General features: G+C 30.4%; 1 protein-coding gene across 2 annotated transcripts in view; it reads left to right on the top strand.

Annotated features, from left to right (window-relative positions):
• The window catches only part of LOC103578206 (uncharacterized), a 165,651-nt gene that overhangs the window by 38,398 nt on the left and 107,814 nt on the right, over window positions 1-19,439 (top strand). The window lies entirely within an intron of this gene.

Raw genomic sequence — 19,439 nt, 5'->3', positions numbered from 1 at the left:
TCAATATCGAAGTGCTGTGCATAAATTAATTCTCGGCAGGTAAGCCAGAATTATTAAATTAACTTACATCGAGAACAAAGTTATCAGAAGTATTAACAACTTTGCGTCTTGAATAGAGCAAATTCTCGGCGGGGGAAGCCAGAATTTATTGTAAAGAAATAAAATAATAATTAACCACGGGTTTGGTCAAATAATTCTCGGCAGCGAGGCCAGAATTCATTAATCATTAATTGTAAATTAAGGAGTAGAATTTCTCGGCAGGAGACCAGAAATTATAATAGTTATTTAGTCTTTGTTATATAATAAATTAATCGGTAAATTAATAAGATAAAACTTACAAGACTGAAAATCAAGTGCTGTGAAAATCGCGATAAAAGATTGAGATTTTAATTAAGTAAAATTGAGAATAATAAGTTGATGTCCGAAAATTGTTAAAAGAAAATCTAAAGTTTAACGCGAAGAGAGAAAGACACGAAATCGAGAGAGATAGCGTCAGTTATTCGAGAAAGAAATCTAATACTTGATGGAAATCTTTACTGATAAGATTTGGTGAATTAAAATAAATGATTATATAAAAGAGGAAATTGAATTTAACTAAATTAAGAAAATTTAAAATGATTGTAAGAAATTATAAGAAAATTAAATTCTGTGTGTGTGTGTGTGTGTGTGTGTGTGTGTGTGTGATAGGAAATAATTCCAGGGGAATCTTTTATTAATAATTTTAAACAATTAGATCCTGGGGATCTGGCAAGTTGCCTAATTTGTTTAGTTTAAAGTCCAGGGGACTAAATTTTAATTAAGATCCAGTGGATCAGGCCGGTGGGCAAATAATTTATATAAAGTCCAGAAGACTAATTTTTATTTAAGATCCAGGGGATCAGGCCGGTGGCCAAGTTATTATAAAAAGTCCAGGGGACAAGACTTTGAATAGATCCAGGGGTTCAGGCCAGGGTCCCATCTAATTATTTTAATTTTTATTCAAGATCCAGGGGATCAGGCCGGTGGCCAAGTTATTATAAAAAGTCCAGGGGACAAGATTTGAATAGATCCAGGGGATCAGGCCAGGGGCCAATTTATTATTTTAAAATTATAAAGTCCAGGGGACCAAGTATTTAATGTAATAAAGTCCGGTGGACGCCTTAGTAATAAAATAATTATAAGTAAAGTGAAACCCGGTGGGTAAAATTTGTTGTGATAAATAAAATTGTTAATTATATTAATAAAGTATAGTGTGATAAATTTAATTCCTCATCCTTTTTTACTCTCATAAAATTCAACGACCCTGAAATTTTTTAAATATAACATCTCCGGTTCTGGAAGGTCGAGTCTTATCTTCCAGTGGCGCCCTTATTAAAATCAATTAATAAAGGGGCCAAATTTGGCAAGGTTGAAAATTACCCTGTTACAGCTTGCCTTATTGCTCGTATGTGATTTTACCCTCAATATCCTCATATAACTATGATTTCAGCCTCAATTACCTAATTTACAATATGGAGGGCAAATCCATATTTCAAATTTTGACTCGGGTTTAAATTGAGAATAAATAATAGGAAAATCACAAGAATGTTTGTATGAAATGATACTTGCATTTTGGTTTAAAGTCTATCAAAATATTATCTTACAGTAAATGTAATGAATAAAAAATTTATAAAGTTGTTGTAACTCAACGAGTGTATATGTTGGTATTTCGAAAAATCCGAAGAAGAATATCAGGATGCTACTCGCGACATTTGACGGGGTGGGATCAATATTACAGGGTCATCAGAAAACGTCTTAACTTGCTATAGCACAGACATAAACTCGAAGTCCTTCGAAGTTAACCAGTCACGAAGACTCTTTTAGACCTTGCTATTGCATAGTTGTCTTTTCAGTCCTTAAGAAGTTTCTGTTCTCTGGTCTGCATTTCTCTCGAAACCAAATAATCTGTCCATAGCATACGATGAAATATTGCGTCAAGTGGGTATTTACAATAATTTTTTGCTTGAATAATTTATATAAATTATTCAATTAGTACACGAAAAAACAGTTTACTTGAATCAAGAAAAATATTCTTGATTCAAGAAATTTTTTTTGATCGATTCGAAAAATAAAAAGTTTACTTGCACCAAGTAAACAATTATCTTGAAATTTTTATTTTAAATCAAAATTTTTAACTTCTCGCTAAGAAAATTTCAAATTTTCAAAAATTCGGGAAGTTATTGGTTTCAGTCCGATTTTCGAAAATCAAATTTCTGATAGATTTTGACGTTTTGAGGTTCTAGGAAGCTATCCTAAATTCAAAATGATGTCCGAGTGTATGTATGTACGTATGTACGTATGTAAATATTCTGTAACTTTTGAACGGATGAACCGATTTTGATCTTCGAGGTGTCATTCGACGTGGCTTATTATTTACTATAAACACTGGAAATTTGAGCTTAATCGGTAGAGTACATTCGGAGATATTTCCAAAATAAAATATTTTCAAAAATGTTTTTTTTGAATAACTTCTAATTCGCTCGATGGATTGATTCCAAAATCTAATCAGCTCTAAAACTTTGTAAGCAGCGTCGAATGCCACCTCACCAATCAAAATCGGTTCATTCGTTCAAGAGAAACCGTTAACAAAATAATTAAAAAAAAGAATTTTTTTCTGTATTTTGGAAACTTCTCAAAAACAACTCGATGAATCAATTTCAAAATCTGATCAGTTGTAGAACTCAATAAAACGTGTCGATTGCCACCTTAAACGTTTCAATCGGTTTATTCGTTCGAGAGATATCGTTGCAGAAAAAATCGATCTGTTGGTTGATCCTGTGGGCCAGCCCCAAAACTTCCCGCCCATTGCGAGCTCCTTGAGCTCGAAAAATTATTGTGGATACATTTTCGAGCTTTTCGAGCTCGAAAATACTTTTGTATGCCGTTGTTTTCGAAAAATAACGTTTTTTACCATTTTTTCTACAACGATATCTCGCGAACGAATAAACCGATTGAAACGTTTAAGGTAGTAATCGACGCGTTTTATTGAGTTCTACAACTGATCAGATCTTGAAATTGATTTATCGAGTCATTTTTGAGAAATTTCCAAAATACTAAAAAAAATTCTTTTTTTAAATTCTTTTGTTAACGGTTTCACTTGAACGAATGAACCGATTTTTATGGTTGAGGTGGCATTTTATGCGGCTTACAAAGTTTTGAAGTTAATTAGATTTTGGAATCAATCCATCGAGTGAATGAAAAGTTATAAAAAAAAACAACATTTTTGAAAAAATTTTATTTTTGAAATATCTCCGAATGTACTCTTCCGATTAAGCTCAAATTACCAGTGTTTATAGAAAATAATAAGCCACGTCGAATGACACCTCGAAGATCAAAATCGGTTCATCCGTTCAAAAGTTACAGAATATTTACATACGTACATACGTACATACATACACTCGGACATCATTTTGAATTTAGGATAGCTTCCTAGAACCTCAAAACGTCAAAATCTCTCAGAAATTTGATTTTCGAAATTCGGACTGAAACCAATAACTTCCTGAATTTTTGAAAATTTGCGATTTTCTTAGCGGGAAGTTAAAAATAACCCAGCAAAGTGGGCGTTCGCAGCGAGTATATACATACAAAAAACAAAAAAGGTTCATCAAAACTATTGTCTACATAACAATAAAATTTCTCAACATTAAAATTACTATCAGACATTTTAAATAATATTTTTATACTTAAAAACAAAAATTTAATTTGATAATGATTATTATTATTATTAGCATTTTCAGTACTTTTCAAAATATTAAGGTGAATTCCCCTCTAGCCGCTCACTTTTCATTTGAGTGAGATAAAATCACTCAATATAAATTAATGAATAAAATGAAAAGCCATATTTTTACTTTATAGTTATTTTTCGTAGTTTTCAGAATTAAAATAAAATTTTAGTTTGAAAAATAAAATTGATAATTAATTATTATTAATTTTTTAAATAAGGTCATTGAGTGTACTCATACCCGACTAGAAATTTTTAGGTGCACCCACTTGGGAACCAATTGGGTTGCACAATGGGGACCTTACATTGGGATGTAACGCAGAAACGTACTTGGGCCCCGATTGGGTAATCCCTATAGGTTTCCAATTGAGTAAGATCTACGTCATCTACGTCATTTTGTTTAATTTTTAGCTAGTAAACAAAATATTAAAACAAATTATAAAATTTTACGGTCAAATGGATTACCTAATTAAAACCTCAGGGTACTTCAAGTAAATCAAGAAAAAATTAGTTAATTAAAATTTTAGTCGATCAAAATTATACTAGAAAAAATTTGAAAGAGAAGAGAGAGGGACACGAAACAGAATGTCCTATCCAGATGAAATGAATAATAATTTAATTTAAAAATTAAATAAATTTGATAAAATGAAATTGTTTATAAACAATTAAGATAAATAAAAATCGGTCTGTCGGTTGACCCTGCGGGCCAGCCCCAAAACTTCCCGCCTATTTCGAGCTCTTTGAGCTCAGAAAATTGTTGTAGATACATTTTCTCTTCGAGCTCGAAAATACTTTTGTATGCCTTTGTTTTCGAAAGAATACGTTTTTTACGATTTTTTTTCAAACGATATCTCTCGAACGAATAAACCGATTAAGACGTTCAAGGCGACAATCGACATGTTTTATTGAGTTCTATAACTGATCAGATTTTTGAATTGATTCATCAAGTCGTTTTTGAAATACTTTCAAAATACTGAAAAAAAAAAATTTGGAATTAATCGGGTCAGTCATTTCGAAAGTATTTGAAAAAAACCATTATCCACCATTTCTTTCTCCCGCGATATCTCTCGAACAAATTAACCGATTGAGATGTCTAAGGCGGCAATCGACGCGTTTTATTGAGTACTAGAGCTGATTAGATTTTGAAGTCGATCGTATAAGTCGTTTTTGAGAAATCAATAAAAAACTAAAAAAAAATTTTTTTTTTTTCGTAATTCGCAAATATTTTCGAGTCTATTTGATCAAATGATCTGAAATTTTCAGGAAAGTTGATGGCCAACAAGCTCTTTCGGTTGCCACCTCAACCATCCAAATCGATTTATTAGTTAAAAAGTTACAAAGAGTTTACATACATACACACACACACACACACACACACACACACACACACACACACACACATACACACATACATACATACACTCGGACATCATTCTGAAAATAGTCAGAATAGCTTCCTAGGACCTCAAAACGTCGACATCTGATGAAAACTCGATCTTCAAAAATCGGGGTGAAAACAATAACTTCCCGAAATTTTTGAAAATCGTCGATTTTCTTAGCGGGAAGTTAAAAAAAGACCATTCGGCAGCCGAAATGGAAGGTAGATTTCTTACCTAATCGATCGAATAAGTTAATTTCGTACATGAATATCTTGTGATACATGTTAGTGTGTAGTCATGGTACGAAATTTCTCGGCGAACTTTAGATAATTAATTTGACAAAAAATTGTATAGATAATGTACCAATATAAACTTTTCGCAAATAGAGTATTGCTGTATTTATAGTCTACAATGTTTATTTAATTTTTAGATGGTTACTATCACTTAACGGTATTACTATTAACAAAATATTATCTTCCCGTGCAAACAAATCAAAAGATTATATTATTAGCGACAAGAAAAATTCAATGGAAATAGATTTTAATGTGTAATGCATAAGTTATTAAGACTTAAAACCATAAAAGATGCACATTTCTGTATTAAAAAAAATTTTCAATGCTTTGAAAGTATCATCCCGTGAAGGGTTTTATGAATGGCCAACTATTGGGCCATGAATGGGTGCCAAACGTACAAGCCTGGCACAGTAATGGCAACTTAAATTGGCCGTTCAACGGGTAACGGCTGGAACTTAACTTGGGCCCAGTCATCGCAATCTATGATCGGCCCAGCCATGGCAAACTATCATCGGCCGAGCATAGGCTACTAGAATAGCCCTATATATATAGAATGATGATAATTAAAGACGGCCCATAAATAATAAGTTTTGAATTTAGAATACGACGTGGAATCTAAAAAGTAAATTTTTTCAACAATAAAACTTGCAATAGTTTAAATAATCAAACTGAATACAATATTAAATATTTATTATAAGAAACCAACATAAATAAAATTTAACATACTTATATGTAATCATTACTACATTATTTATATAATTGAAAAACAGAGATTAGAATAAATTCATTTTCAAATTTTTTGTTGCCATGAAAATTTTTAAGTCCCGGCTTCTTAATGTTATTGGATTAATATTACGTTCGTTACTATCACTACTAACATCACGATTATCACTAGCACAACAATTAAATTCACCATTATTTTCAATCACTTGATCATTGTGATCAATAGTATTTGATAGTGATTCATAACTTAAAGTTTCTAAATGGTTAACCTCCAAATCTTCTAATTTATTCATCTCATCTCTAATTCCACTACAATCATCGCCACCATTACCATCTACAGACTTTAATTCATAATGTGTTTTACTCAATAATAATTGTGAGACATAATGAATAATTAAATAAAATAAGCAATATTATTTTTTATAATTTTACCTAACACATCACGTGTAGGGAGCGGGAGCTCACAATAGATTATAATCTCGACTAACTTCCACAAGTATACGAATCTATAGTCTAGTCGCAGAGAAAAAGAATAATAATTTAAAACATAATTCGTTTAAATTTAAAACTTGTAACGGGTAAACCTGGGGTTACTTTCAATGGCCAATTAAAAGTTATTAATTAATTGATAATTCAAAAATGAACCACACAGAACCAGAAAGATGAACCAGTAAATTGATAAGAATCTGAATTTAATAATTAGCCAGTATTACTCAATAAATATTACTTCAAATCAATGCAAAATAAAATTGGTTCACTGAAATATCGTAGTAACCTTTAATTAGCAAGTTAGAACACCAACTACCCCTTTTGGCTCGGGTACTGCTCGCCGGAGTCCAGGGTGGAAAACAAAAGGGGTCTTCAAAGAGACAGGCAATATTAAATATGACAATTTAAATTTTATTCAAATCAGAACTTTACATGGACTTCGAGCCCTTGTTCTACTACCTCTACACTAAATTATTACGGTTTTAAATTATTTAAATCACGGTTACGCGGTCAATTCACTCACACAAAAGCTACGCGGACTAGTGACGCGGTTGTACCCTCTCCCGGGTGCTTCAGGGGTGTCTGGTCGACTTCCCCGTCAGCCCGGTACAAATTCCCCTTCCCCGAGGGTAAGCGGATGGTCTCCGTCTAACCCCCACCTAGTCGGCTAGTTTCACCTACCACCCCTTGGCAGAAGGCCTCGGAGTGGGGACCCTCAAATCTCCCCAAGAATCAAATTTCGCTTACCTTGGTCCGGTCGGACTCGGGGTAGTCGAAGTTCCAGATGTTGTCCAGGGAATGGTCTTCCTCCAGAAAACGTCTCGGGAGACTAAGTTGCCAATACGGCCTTTACGAGCGCTTTTATTACCTGATCCATCCGCCACACATACGAAAAGGAATAAATTTCGTCGCCCTCTAGCGTCGCTTGCTTAAGCGAGGCGATCGAGAAATCAGTCTAAGTCCCTGGGCGACTAAATCAAAGGGGAAACAGAAAATTACAAAATAATATGTCAAGAGATTGAATTTCTTCTAAGTTTTGTGCGGTAATATCAATGAAAATTGAAAAATATAATTTAAACGAAATATAAAAATGGTTTGTAAAGAAAAAGAATGTATTTAAGAGTTTGAGCAAACATTGAATACGGAGGAATTAGCCGTACGGCTTACGTTCTCGCGAACGAACGGAAAGAGAGTGGAAGAATACGCGATTAAAATACTAAGTTAATTTCGACTCTCGCACATTATTTCTCATAATTTTACTTTATTTTATATTTCTTTCGATCTCTTGAATCTTTAAAAAGATTCACATGGAATTATTTTTCACGTTTTTTTCTTTCCCTTTGATTCTGTCGGCTTGGGACTTAGAATAATTTCCACTCGGCGCATCTCCCTGTACTCATACTTATACATTCGTACCAATGTAATATCACACAATATCGCAGCCACAATAAAAGATAAATCACATAGTGTAAAGTAATAGTTCTAGTATAAATAAACACAGTGGTCGCAATTAAGTTATAGTAGTAATAGTTATAATCATAGTTAATATGAAAAATAGTTTTTAAGTACAAATAGTAATTAAAGTAAGCACCATAGTTTTAAGTTTAGTCATAAGTAAACAAATGTAGTCATAGCCATAGAAATATTAATATAAAATAGTAATTAATACTCGTAGTAGTAGTCAATAGAATAATAATAGTAATAATGATAGTAATAAGAAAATCACAAATAATTAGTCAATAGTAATAAGAAATTATAAATAATCGTAATAATTGAATATTGTCCATAGCCTAATAATAGTAGTAGTAGTAATAATAATGATAAATCATTATCGTTAATAATAAAAAAAACTGGTCCGTACACCGATCCCATCACAAACTGAAAAAGAAAAAAAAAACAAGAATCACTTTTTGTTAGTAAAATTAAAAACTTAAAAAAAATAAAATGAAATAAAAATTTTTAATAAAATATTTTAAATGAATATTTCAATAAATATTTAAGTATCCCTCGCAACCTTGAGCTCACCGTAGAAATACCGTAGAAACACTGTGTTTGTGGAAACACCGTGCAACCTATGCAGTTTCCACGGTGTTTCCACGGTTGATTTGTTCCATTTTTCCACGATATTTCCACGGTATTTTTTCGCTGGGTCCACGGTGTTTCCACACCAAATCTACGGAAAAAACACAATGAATAATGACCGTGATTTCACGCTGAATCCACGTTCGTTACACTTTGAACCCATAGTTAATCCACAATGGTTTCATTGTGCTTATGTCATTGATCCACGGTGAAAACACGATGTATTTACAATCGGTATGCAATTAGTTTTCTCAATGAATAAACAAAGAATCTACGGTAAATTCGCGGTGATTATGTAATAGTTACACAGTAATAATATCGAGAATTTACGATGAAAACTCGATAATTTAACAGTAACAGCATTCTGTCTATGAGAAATTACTTATAAAAAATCGAATGTGTGGCATCTACTTAGCTGGGAAACTCTTATCAATATTATCTAATTGAATAATTAAAAAAAAAGCGCTTATGAGAGCTTACCTATAACAGTTAAATGAACAGCTTATTTATATTTATGTCCAAAAATTTTTATTAAAATAAATAAAAATGTCTTTAGTTATTTTTCCAATAATTTGATTTCTTTCCACTCGATATCAAAATTATTAGGATTTTTTTATTTTTTAACTAGTTATAATTTTAAATTCTAATTTAAAATTATAAAACAATTGAGTATAAACTATTAATAATTGAATAATTCTATATAGTTACAATTTAGCGATATATATGTAAGGGTTAGCCAAAAAAAAAAATAATAATTTTTTGAAGTTGACTTCTATTGGCGCGTTTAGTAGAGAGTAAAATTGAGAGCTGCACGCGCAAGCGTACCGCAATAACGACATGATGAAGTTAGCCACCAAATATAATTAAAAGTGTATATTTATTTTACTGACTATTAGATTAACTCATATACAGAATAATCGCAAGGTATCCAACAAAACATGTGGTTATACTTGGAATTGATAGAAAAGCCAATGTACAAAAAACATTTCATATACATTAATTATAAATTGTGAATTATTTATATAAATATAAATATATTGTCGATAAATGTTTCCTAAATCATGGTGTAAAAAACGTATCAGTGATAAAAAATTTGTTAAAACTTTGTGTTTTAAAAATTTGAGGTTAATTTTTTTAAATTGTGTAAAACCTTTGAAAGTTTCAAGTATTTGAAGTTGATTTTATGTAAGTATTATTTTTAATAAGTTAATGAAATAATTACTAATTTAAGTAATAAGTAATTGAATATTTTATAAGACATATTTATTTTTAATAAATAATTAAAAACAGTTTTCATTATTTTCAATGAGTAATTTAAAAAAATTTCAACACATTGTAACAAAAAAAAATCTATGCATATATACATTGAAAAAAAGTAATAATAAATAAATAAATTTTATTGTTTTGAGAAAAAAACATATAACAACAAATTTTATTTTAAAAGAAAGAGAAATAATTTATTTTTTTGCGAAAATAAAGAATTTCATTCAATATTAAAAGATTTTAGTAAATACATTAATTTTAGAGCTACGTTACAATTATTTACAATTAACAACTGTAAATAAATAAATTACACTCAATAATTTTATAATATTTTACCCATTTTGTAACGAAAGAAAAAAAAATATAAATTAAAAACAAAAGTAAATAAATGAATTTTATTTTAAAAGAAAGGACAAAAATTTATTTTTGCAAAAAAATTAATTATTTCTCTTTCTTGTAAAATTAAATTTGTTATTATATATTTTTTTTTCGTTAGAATTTGTTAAAATTGTCTTAAGTTACTCATTAAAAATAATGAAAATTGTTTTTAATTATTTACTAAAAATAAATATATCTTATGAAATATTCAATGACTTATTACTTAAATTTGTAATTATTATATTAACTTATTAAAAATAATACTTACATAAAACAAACTTCAATTACTTAAAACATTTAAATTTTTTACACAATTTTTAAAACTAACTTCAAATTTTTAAAAGACTTTCAAAGTTTTGACACAATTTTTATCACTAATAAATTTTTCACACCATAATCTCGGAAAAATTCTTAAATGATATTTTTATATTTATATATATAATTCACAATTTATAATTAATATACATGAAATGTTTTTCATGAACTGGCTTTTCTGTCGATTTCAAAAATAACCACGTGTTTTGTAATAAGTATGATAGTTTATAGTGATAAGTATGACAGTTTCGCCGGACAAGTAAAAAGATTTTGGAATTTACTGCAACTTGACTTTGAGCTCCAATTACTTTTGAACAGATAGATTTATCTAAAAATGATAAGAAACTTTTTGCAGAACGTTTAATTTTCTACGAAATAATGTCTCATAGTTCTAAATGGAAATTATGAAAATATAACTTATTATACACGTTACTTAGACGTAAATAATGAAAAAAAAGTATGTGGTGTTAAATCTAATAAAATATGTTTTAGTTATAGAATGTAATTATAAGAATAACGATTACTGATATTAGTATATTGACTACTGCTCAAGTTATTTAACGACTTAAATTTAATCTAAATATTGTAATCTTTAGCATTATCAATATAATTAATATTATTATAAAGGCTGTTTTGTAATGTTTTTATGTTTTGAAAAAATAAATTATTCTTTGAATGAAAGCGTATATGTAATTAAATAATGATATTAGTGTGGATATCGTAAAAAAATTGGAGTTTAGCTACACAGGAGTGTATGGCTGCCTGAATTTCATTAAATGTTACTACGATGAATTTATCGCATAATAATTGCGAACCCGTTGAATTATCATTGACAAGCTTCTTCTAAACCGTGGTATATTTAGCGTATTTTCAGCATTACTACACCATGTGTTTGTCGTGGAATGACTGTGGGAACACCGTGGAAACACATCAAAAATATTGGGGAAACGTAGCCAAATTGCTATAGAACTACCGTGGTTTCATCGTGGAAAAATGGAACAAATCTACGGTGTTCCCACCGAGCATTTACGGTGAGTCTGTAGAGTTTCCACGGTGATCTCAAGGTTGCGAGGGTATTTAATAAATATTTAAATATTTTAAATATTTCGAAAAAAATTAATGATAGATTAATTTTTCATCCACTTATGATATAGCGCGAAAATTGTGATCAAAATACTGTCAGCCTTCTATAGCTTACGACTGGGTTATGAATGTTTTTCAATCATCGGCAAACCATCGATAATCATTGATCGCTCTACCATCGGCTGGGAGAGTGGCCAATTATCTAACCAGTGCCTTTGATACCAAATCCATGGGCCAGTTATCGAATATTACTGGCCCATTAATGTAATACGATCATTGGACAACTAAGGTTACCTATTAATCGACCAACCATTGACTGAATGACTGGTCAAATGTATTACTCGCGATTACGATACAAGATCCATGGGCCAGTCATCAACCATCAATGGCCCAATAATTGTATTTTGATCATCGACCAATGATTCCAAGCCATTAATAGGCCAGTTATCGGCATGTTGTATGCCTGGCGGTTCCTACACGGGTTTTTACAGTTTTAAAGAGAAATAAACGAGTTTTATAGAAACAAACTTTCTGTGAGCAAAAGGTAATAATTATTTTACATTTTGTTGTATACGATTTACATTTTCAAACTGTAAATATTACTGATTAATTTGCAATTAATTTTTTACAGGATAAAATTTAAAAATTACACTATACAATTTAACTTTTGTAATTTTTAATATGACGGTCTGGTTTTTACATTTTATTCTGTAACTATTCTAGTTTTATTTTTTCTGTGCGGGTTGTGACGAAATTCCTCGGAAAATCGACCATGAGGACAAATACAATAGTTAGATTTTAGAAAAATCTACACGAAGAGAAAATTACAGTAACAGTTACAATATATTATGGGAATGGTTCCCATACTGCATGGTAACCGGTTTTTTTGAAATGTTGATTATAGGAACGGCACCCATATATATTATAGTAGCCATTCCTATAATTACGGGTATAATTCCCATATGGTATCGGAATAGTTCCTATGGAATTATGGTAATCGTTACTATGTACCTATGGTAAGGGTACTATAATATTATAGGAATAGTTACCATAATATTATGGGAATGGTTACCATAATATTATGGTAACCATTACCATATACGCTTAGGAACCGTTACAATGTGGTTATAGGATTGGTTCCTATTTGCTTATGGGAACTATTCCTATGAGTATGTTAATCATTACCATGATTCTTTCACATGCGATATGGGAACTGTTACCATAATGATAGGAATTGTTACCATATTTATGGAAACCTTCCCAGAAAGTATGGGTCTCTATCCCATAATCCCAAGTAATCATTACCATAACAGTATGGGATGATATTTCATAAACGTACTAGGAACAGTTACTATAATTTTTTCTCCGTGTATCTAAAAGTGCAATGCGGAGCTTCTCAATGTAAATATTAAGAGCTCTAATTTTTACAGGCGTCTTTTTATGTCTAAATGAAACTTTTGAACCTGTTTCTCAGAAAAAAAAAAAATTTGCTATTTTTTGAATCACCCTAATGCGTATATAAACATTCTCGGAAGCCTAGATTATGTAATCATGTGCGTACGCTCAGATTCTTGTGTTGCGGCTAACGCCTACGTACCGGCAGTGATCAACTCTTTATTCAAGTTTGCCACGCCTGATGAAATAGGTTTTTAATAACCTCCAAGACGAGGGATTATATTCATCACAATATGAGGAACATATATTTTTTATACCGGCATGGTTATATCCAATTATATTAATTTTTACTATATAGAATTTTTATTTTTTTTTACATCAATCCCACATAATTGTTACTAATTACTTTTCATTACTATTTTTTTCTGATATTAGTAAAATTATTACATCCCTGATTAAAAACTCCGATTGAAACTGATTGAAAACGTCCTATCAGATTTAATCGGAAATTTCTGATTGACATTCAATCGGATTCAATCGGAAACTTCCGAATGATTCCGATTGAAAGTTAATCAGAAATTTCCGATTGACTTTTAATCAGTTATAATAGGAATCATTCGGAAGTTTCCGATTGAATCCGATTGAAACTGATTAAAAGTCAATCGGAAATTTCTGATTGACTTTCAATCAGTTTCAATCGGATTTAATCGGATATTTCCGGAAGATTTCGATTGTAAATTAATCACAAATTATCGATTCCTGGGAAAAAATAATTTTATATATTATTAAATAGTGAAAAATTAAAAAATCAAATATATTATAACCTACGTTGAATCTATATTAACAATTAGATTGCATGTCATTAAGTAATATAGGATATACTATATTACCACCAAAAATGGCACTTGTCACTCTGTCAAAGAGCAGAGGAGTGCTCGTGTCAGAATTGCTTCCAAGTCTGAAATATAATACGTCTAAGCTACGTTTTTTACCAGAGACACTACACAAGTAGTAGGCGTTATCTAGTGGCGAGCACCGAACTACTCCCACTGCTATTGCCGAGGACTGGTGAATTTCCTCTCCTCCATATATATCTTTTCTCCTAAGAAATTTTTCTCTTGGTTCAAGCAACTTTTTTTTCTGTTAGTTGGAGCATACGAAAATCCTTGCATCAAACACCCCTATGAAAAAAATTTATTTAAAAAATATACGTTAAAATACAAAAAATATACTTTAGAATTCATGAAAAATCAATCAGAAAACAATATTTTTAAAAGCTTGACATTGAAATGAAAATAACTAGATCAAAAAGCGAAATGTTGAAAAACTTTATTCATAATAATTTTTCAGAAATGAAATTACCTACAAAAAAGTTTCTATGAGATTTTCTGATAAAACTGATAGTTTCGCCGGAAAAGTAAGAGGATCTCAAAATTTTGTATAAATTTGACTTTAAGCTCAAATAATTTTTGAACAGTTAGATTTATCAAAAAATAATGAGACTTTTTGTTGCAGAGCATTCAATATCCTACGAAAATATCTATCGTGCATAATAATTCGTTGATAGGCTTGTAAGTTAGAAAATTCTAAAAAATAAAAAGTTTTTTTCCCGTGTTATTTAAATAGAAAATAGAAAAATTGATTAACGTAAACCGTAGTATTATTATTAAGAGCTTGAAATGGTACCGAAATTTTTATTTTTAGGTATACTTTCAATTTTGGGTACCAAAAAAAAAAAAATTTTTTTTTTTTAACCACCCGAGTCAAAATATTAAACGTAAATTGAAATTTTAAACGTAAATTAAACGTTTTTAACGTTATGAACGTAAATTGAACGTTTTAAACGTAGTGAACATAAATTGAACGTTTTAAACGTAAATTTAAAGTTTTTAGCGTAATGAACGTAAATTAAACATTTTGGACAATGACCGGGCTATAAAGAGGGAAAGAGATCGGGAAAAGAAAGCATCAAGCTTTATTACAGTTCTCGGGACTGATTCGAAAAAAGATACGTAGTATCCTCAAGGCCTTCCTCGAGAACACAATCTATGGTGCTGTCACCTAAACCAAGAACATTAAATTAAAGACTGACACCACCTATTGATTTTGGAGATATATGTTTTAAATTACATATTTAAAAGTTGATAATTTTCCGATGCGTAACCACTAAAAAATAATTTTGTATAATCATAGATGATTCTTTAAATAATCGGATCTCAAAATCGGCCAGACCTGATCATATGTAATGATATATATTTCTGCATAAACAAATAGTCATTCATAAAATCTTATTTAAAATATTTGTGAATTATTAATCACGAGAGTAAATTAGGATTTATTGTCTTCATTAATATAAATGTCACCCTCGCGGTTTTGATTCACCCTGGAAACACCCCGGAAACACGATGGAATCACGGTGGATCCACGGCGGTTACACGGTGGGTTTTTTGTCATTTTATCATCGTGATTCCACGGTGGTTACACGGTGTACCCACCGTGATTCCACGTACACCGCGTAATCACCGTGGATACACTGTGGAATCTCGGTGAATACACCGTGGAATCAGGGTGGGTACACCGTGTTACCATCGTGGAAACACCATGTAACCACCGTGAATACACGGTGATAAAATGGCACAAACCCACCCTGTAACCACCCTGGATCCACCGTGATTCCACCGTGCATCCACTCCCAGGGTGTTTCCATGCTGATTCCAGGCTGATTTAAAACCGTCAGGGCAGTTATATTTAAATTGAAAAAAAAAAAAAAAACACGCAAATTATCGGTTAACTGCTATTTTACTAAGGGGTCACCTATCTAATTAATGTTCCAATTCGATGCTGTTTCACTTTGGTTATCACTTGATTGTAGTCTGCTCATCTAGCCTGCTATGCACTTATAGATATAATCAAATTATGGGATTACTTAACTCCAATGATCACATTAATACATCATCCGTAAATAATGATCCAAATGATAAATTTGTTTGTGTACATAAATTACAATAGAATTTATTAGATACATAAAATCAAGTCTTTCTATCTATAAACTTATATATCTATACATGAATCGATATTGGTTTATAAATTTAAATTATTGCCGAAACCTTTGAACGTTTTTTAAGCAATGGGGATTTAATTTTAATTGACAGTAGACAAAATAAAAATTTAATAACATTATTATTAAAATTGTCACATTATGTTATATATATATTACATATAGGTCCATAATATATATACATATATATATTTATATTGTGGGCCTATATGCATAATTAAACATAAATATTTTCATATATATAATTATATATAATTCCATGTATAATCATATGTCGTTATATATGATCTCATATATAGTCATTTAGACTCAATTATAATAATTTTAAATTATTTTTGATTGGCCAACCTCGTGGTGTCAGTCTTTAATTTAATGTTCTTGGTTTAGGTGACAGCACCATAGATTGTGTTCTCGAGGAAGGCCTTGAGGATACTACGTATCTTTTTTCGAATCAGTCCGGAGAACTGTGATAAAGCTTGGTGCTTTCTTTTCCCGATCTCTTTCCCTCTTCATAGGCCGGTCATTGTCCAAAATGTTTAATTTACGTTCATTACGTTAAAAACTTTAAATTTACGGTTAAAACGTTCAATTTACGTTCATTACGTTTAAAACGTTCAATTTACGTTTAATATTTTGACTCGGGCAACTTAATATATATATAATTTTTTATTGATGTTTCCTTTTATTTTCGTGATAGTTTTGAATTCAATCAATACAGTTTTTCAAAAAAAGTTTTTATATAATCCTGAAAAATGCTTGTTTTAACTTTTTATAAAATTGATTAAATTAGAAAGAGAGATAAAATTCTATACTCGGATATTTCAAAAATTGCTGAATTCATGATAAACGAAATTCATATCTGCCCAAATTTTCATAATTATTAGTACTATCTCAATTGTTATTTTCCGATTGGAACTGATTGAAAATTGTCCTCCGAATTTAATCAAAAAATATTCGATGAATGAATTATTATTTTCTGATTGAAACTGATTAAAACTGATTGAAAATTTTCTGTCGGATTTAATCGGATTTAATCGGAAAATAATCGATAAATGAATTATTATTTTCTAATTGAATCCGCTTCGTTTGAAACGAAATTTTTTTTTCTAGCCGACACAAGAAAATTTTGTGCTTTAAAATGAGAAAAGAATTCTCTGAAAATTTTAGCTCTTAAATGTAATTTAAAATACTTTCTCTCGAGTATCAAATTTTTCTATTTAAAAAGTATGTAAATTGACTAACTTTTTTTTTTTTTTTGCTATAACTTAGCCAGATTTTAAGCTGTCATTTTGAAACCAGTTTTCATTTGCAGAGAATTTGATGAATTTGAAAGTCTATAAAACAAATTGCTCTAACTCGATCTATGTCGATTCTATCTGCTCCGAAAGTCTATTTTTCACTTGTTTCATATAATTTTGTTAATAGTGAAAAAAAAACGGTTCATCGTACGAAAACGATGCATAGCACCCATCTTTTAGAAAATTTCGTCTTTTACGAAATTGTTTATTAAACTTCCTTGCTAAAAAAATCCGAGAGATTCTTATAGCTGTATAAGGCCCTATACTTAACCATATAGCAGTTCTCATAGAATTCATTCATTCTCATAAAATCTCTATGGGAATGTATGAGAATCTATGAGATTTTCTAAACAGGGTGATATTGCTAAAGTGCACTGTTTATAAGATACAATCAGTAGAACATTTTACAGTAAAAAAGATTTATACTCAAAATTATTATAATGTATGAAAGTAATTGTTATTAAAGTTTATCGATAAGTCTCTCGCGCTTAGTAAGTATAGTGATACAGCATAATAAATTTTCGTATGAGTATAATAATTTTTTTGATGCTTCATTTCCTGTTTCAAGGTTGGTCGACAGCATAATAAAAATTGCTAGGTCTCGAGCCAACATTTTTCTCCGCGCACCCGGACAGACATACATGAAAGCGAGTTAATAAAAACATGATAAGTAATCTTAAAAATAAAATATTATTCACTCATTGTATCCGATTAAACTGATTGAAAATTTTCTGTCGGATTCAATCGGGAAATAATTGTCAAATAAAATATTATTTTCCAATTGAATCCGATTAAAACTGATTGAGAATCTTCTATCGGGTTCTATCAGAAACTAATCGTGAAAAAATGATTATTTTGCAATTAAATCTGCTTACAACTGATTGAGAAAAAAACAATCGGATTTAATCAGATTCAATCGGGATATAATCGAAAAATAAATTATCACTTTCCGATTAAATCTGATTAAATCCGATTGTTTTTTTTTTCAATTAGTTTTAATCGGTTTCAATCGGAAAATAATTAAAAAAAAATTATTATTTTCCAATTGAATTTGATTGAAACTGATTGAGATATTTCGATCGGATTTAATCAGATTCAATCGGAAAATAATCGAAAATTAAAATTATTATTTTCTGATTGAAACTGATTGAATTTTTCTCAATCAGTTTTATTCGGTGTCAATCGGACAGTAATATTTAAAAAATTATTACTTTCCGATTGAATCTGATTGAAACTGATTGAATATTTCTGAATCAGTTTTAATCGGTTTCAATCAGAAAATAATTGAAAAAAAATTATTATTTTTCGATTGAATTTGATTGAAACTGATTGAGATATTTCAATCGGATTTAATCAGATTCAATCGGAAAATAATCGAAAATAAAAAATACTTTTTTCCGATTGAATCTGATTGAAATTCAATCGGAGACCTCGAACGCTCCCGAACATTTCTGATTAGAAATTCGTTTCCGATTAAAACTGATAGAATTTTGATTGAGTTTCAATCAGATTCAATCGGATTCAATCGGAGGTTTTAATCAGGGATATACTAGTTGACCCTGCCGACTTCGTACTGCCTCAATCGATTGTAGAGCAGAATAAAAAAATCAACTCTGTTTAGGTTTCCACTATATATAATTGGTGCATTATCGTACGATGGACGGTGTGGCTCAATAAGTTATAGATCAAATTTAACGGAATATAGTACAGTGCCGGATAGCTCAATTGGTAGAGCACTTGGCGCGATACCGACACGGTCTGGGCTTGATTCCCAGTTCGGGCTATTTATGAAGCGTTTCACACCAAATCAGACACCACTTAGATTTTTAACCTCGAATTTTTTCGGAACTTTTTTATCTTTTAGCAAAGGTTGAAAGAGGCCTTCATGATTTTTTTTAAATTTTTTCCCCCAACCGTTTTTGAAATATCGAATTCTTAAAAATG

Source organism: Microplitis demolitor, chromosome 1, assembly GCF_026212275.2.
Source record: "Microplitis demolitor isolate Queensland-Clemson2020A chromosome 1, iyMicDemo2.1a, whole genome shotgun sequence".
NCBI classification, from domain to species: Eukaryota; Metazoa; Arthropoda; class Insecta; order Hymenoptera; family Braconidae; genus Microplitis; species Microplitis demolitor.
Note: the sequence above shows the minus strand (reverse complement) of the source record. Positions and strands in the feature narration are given on the sequence as shown.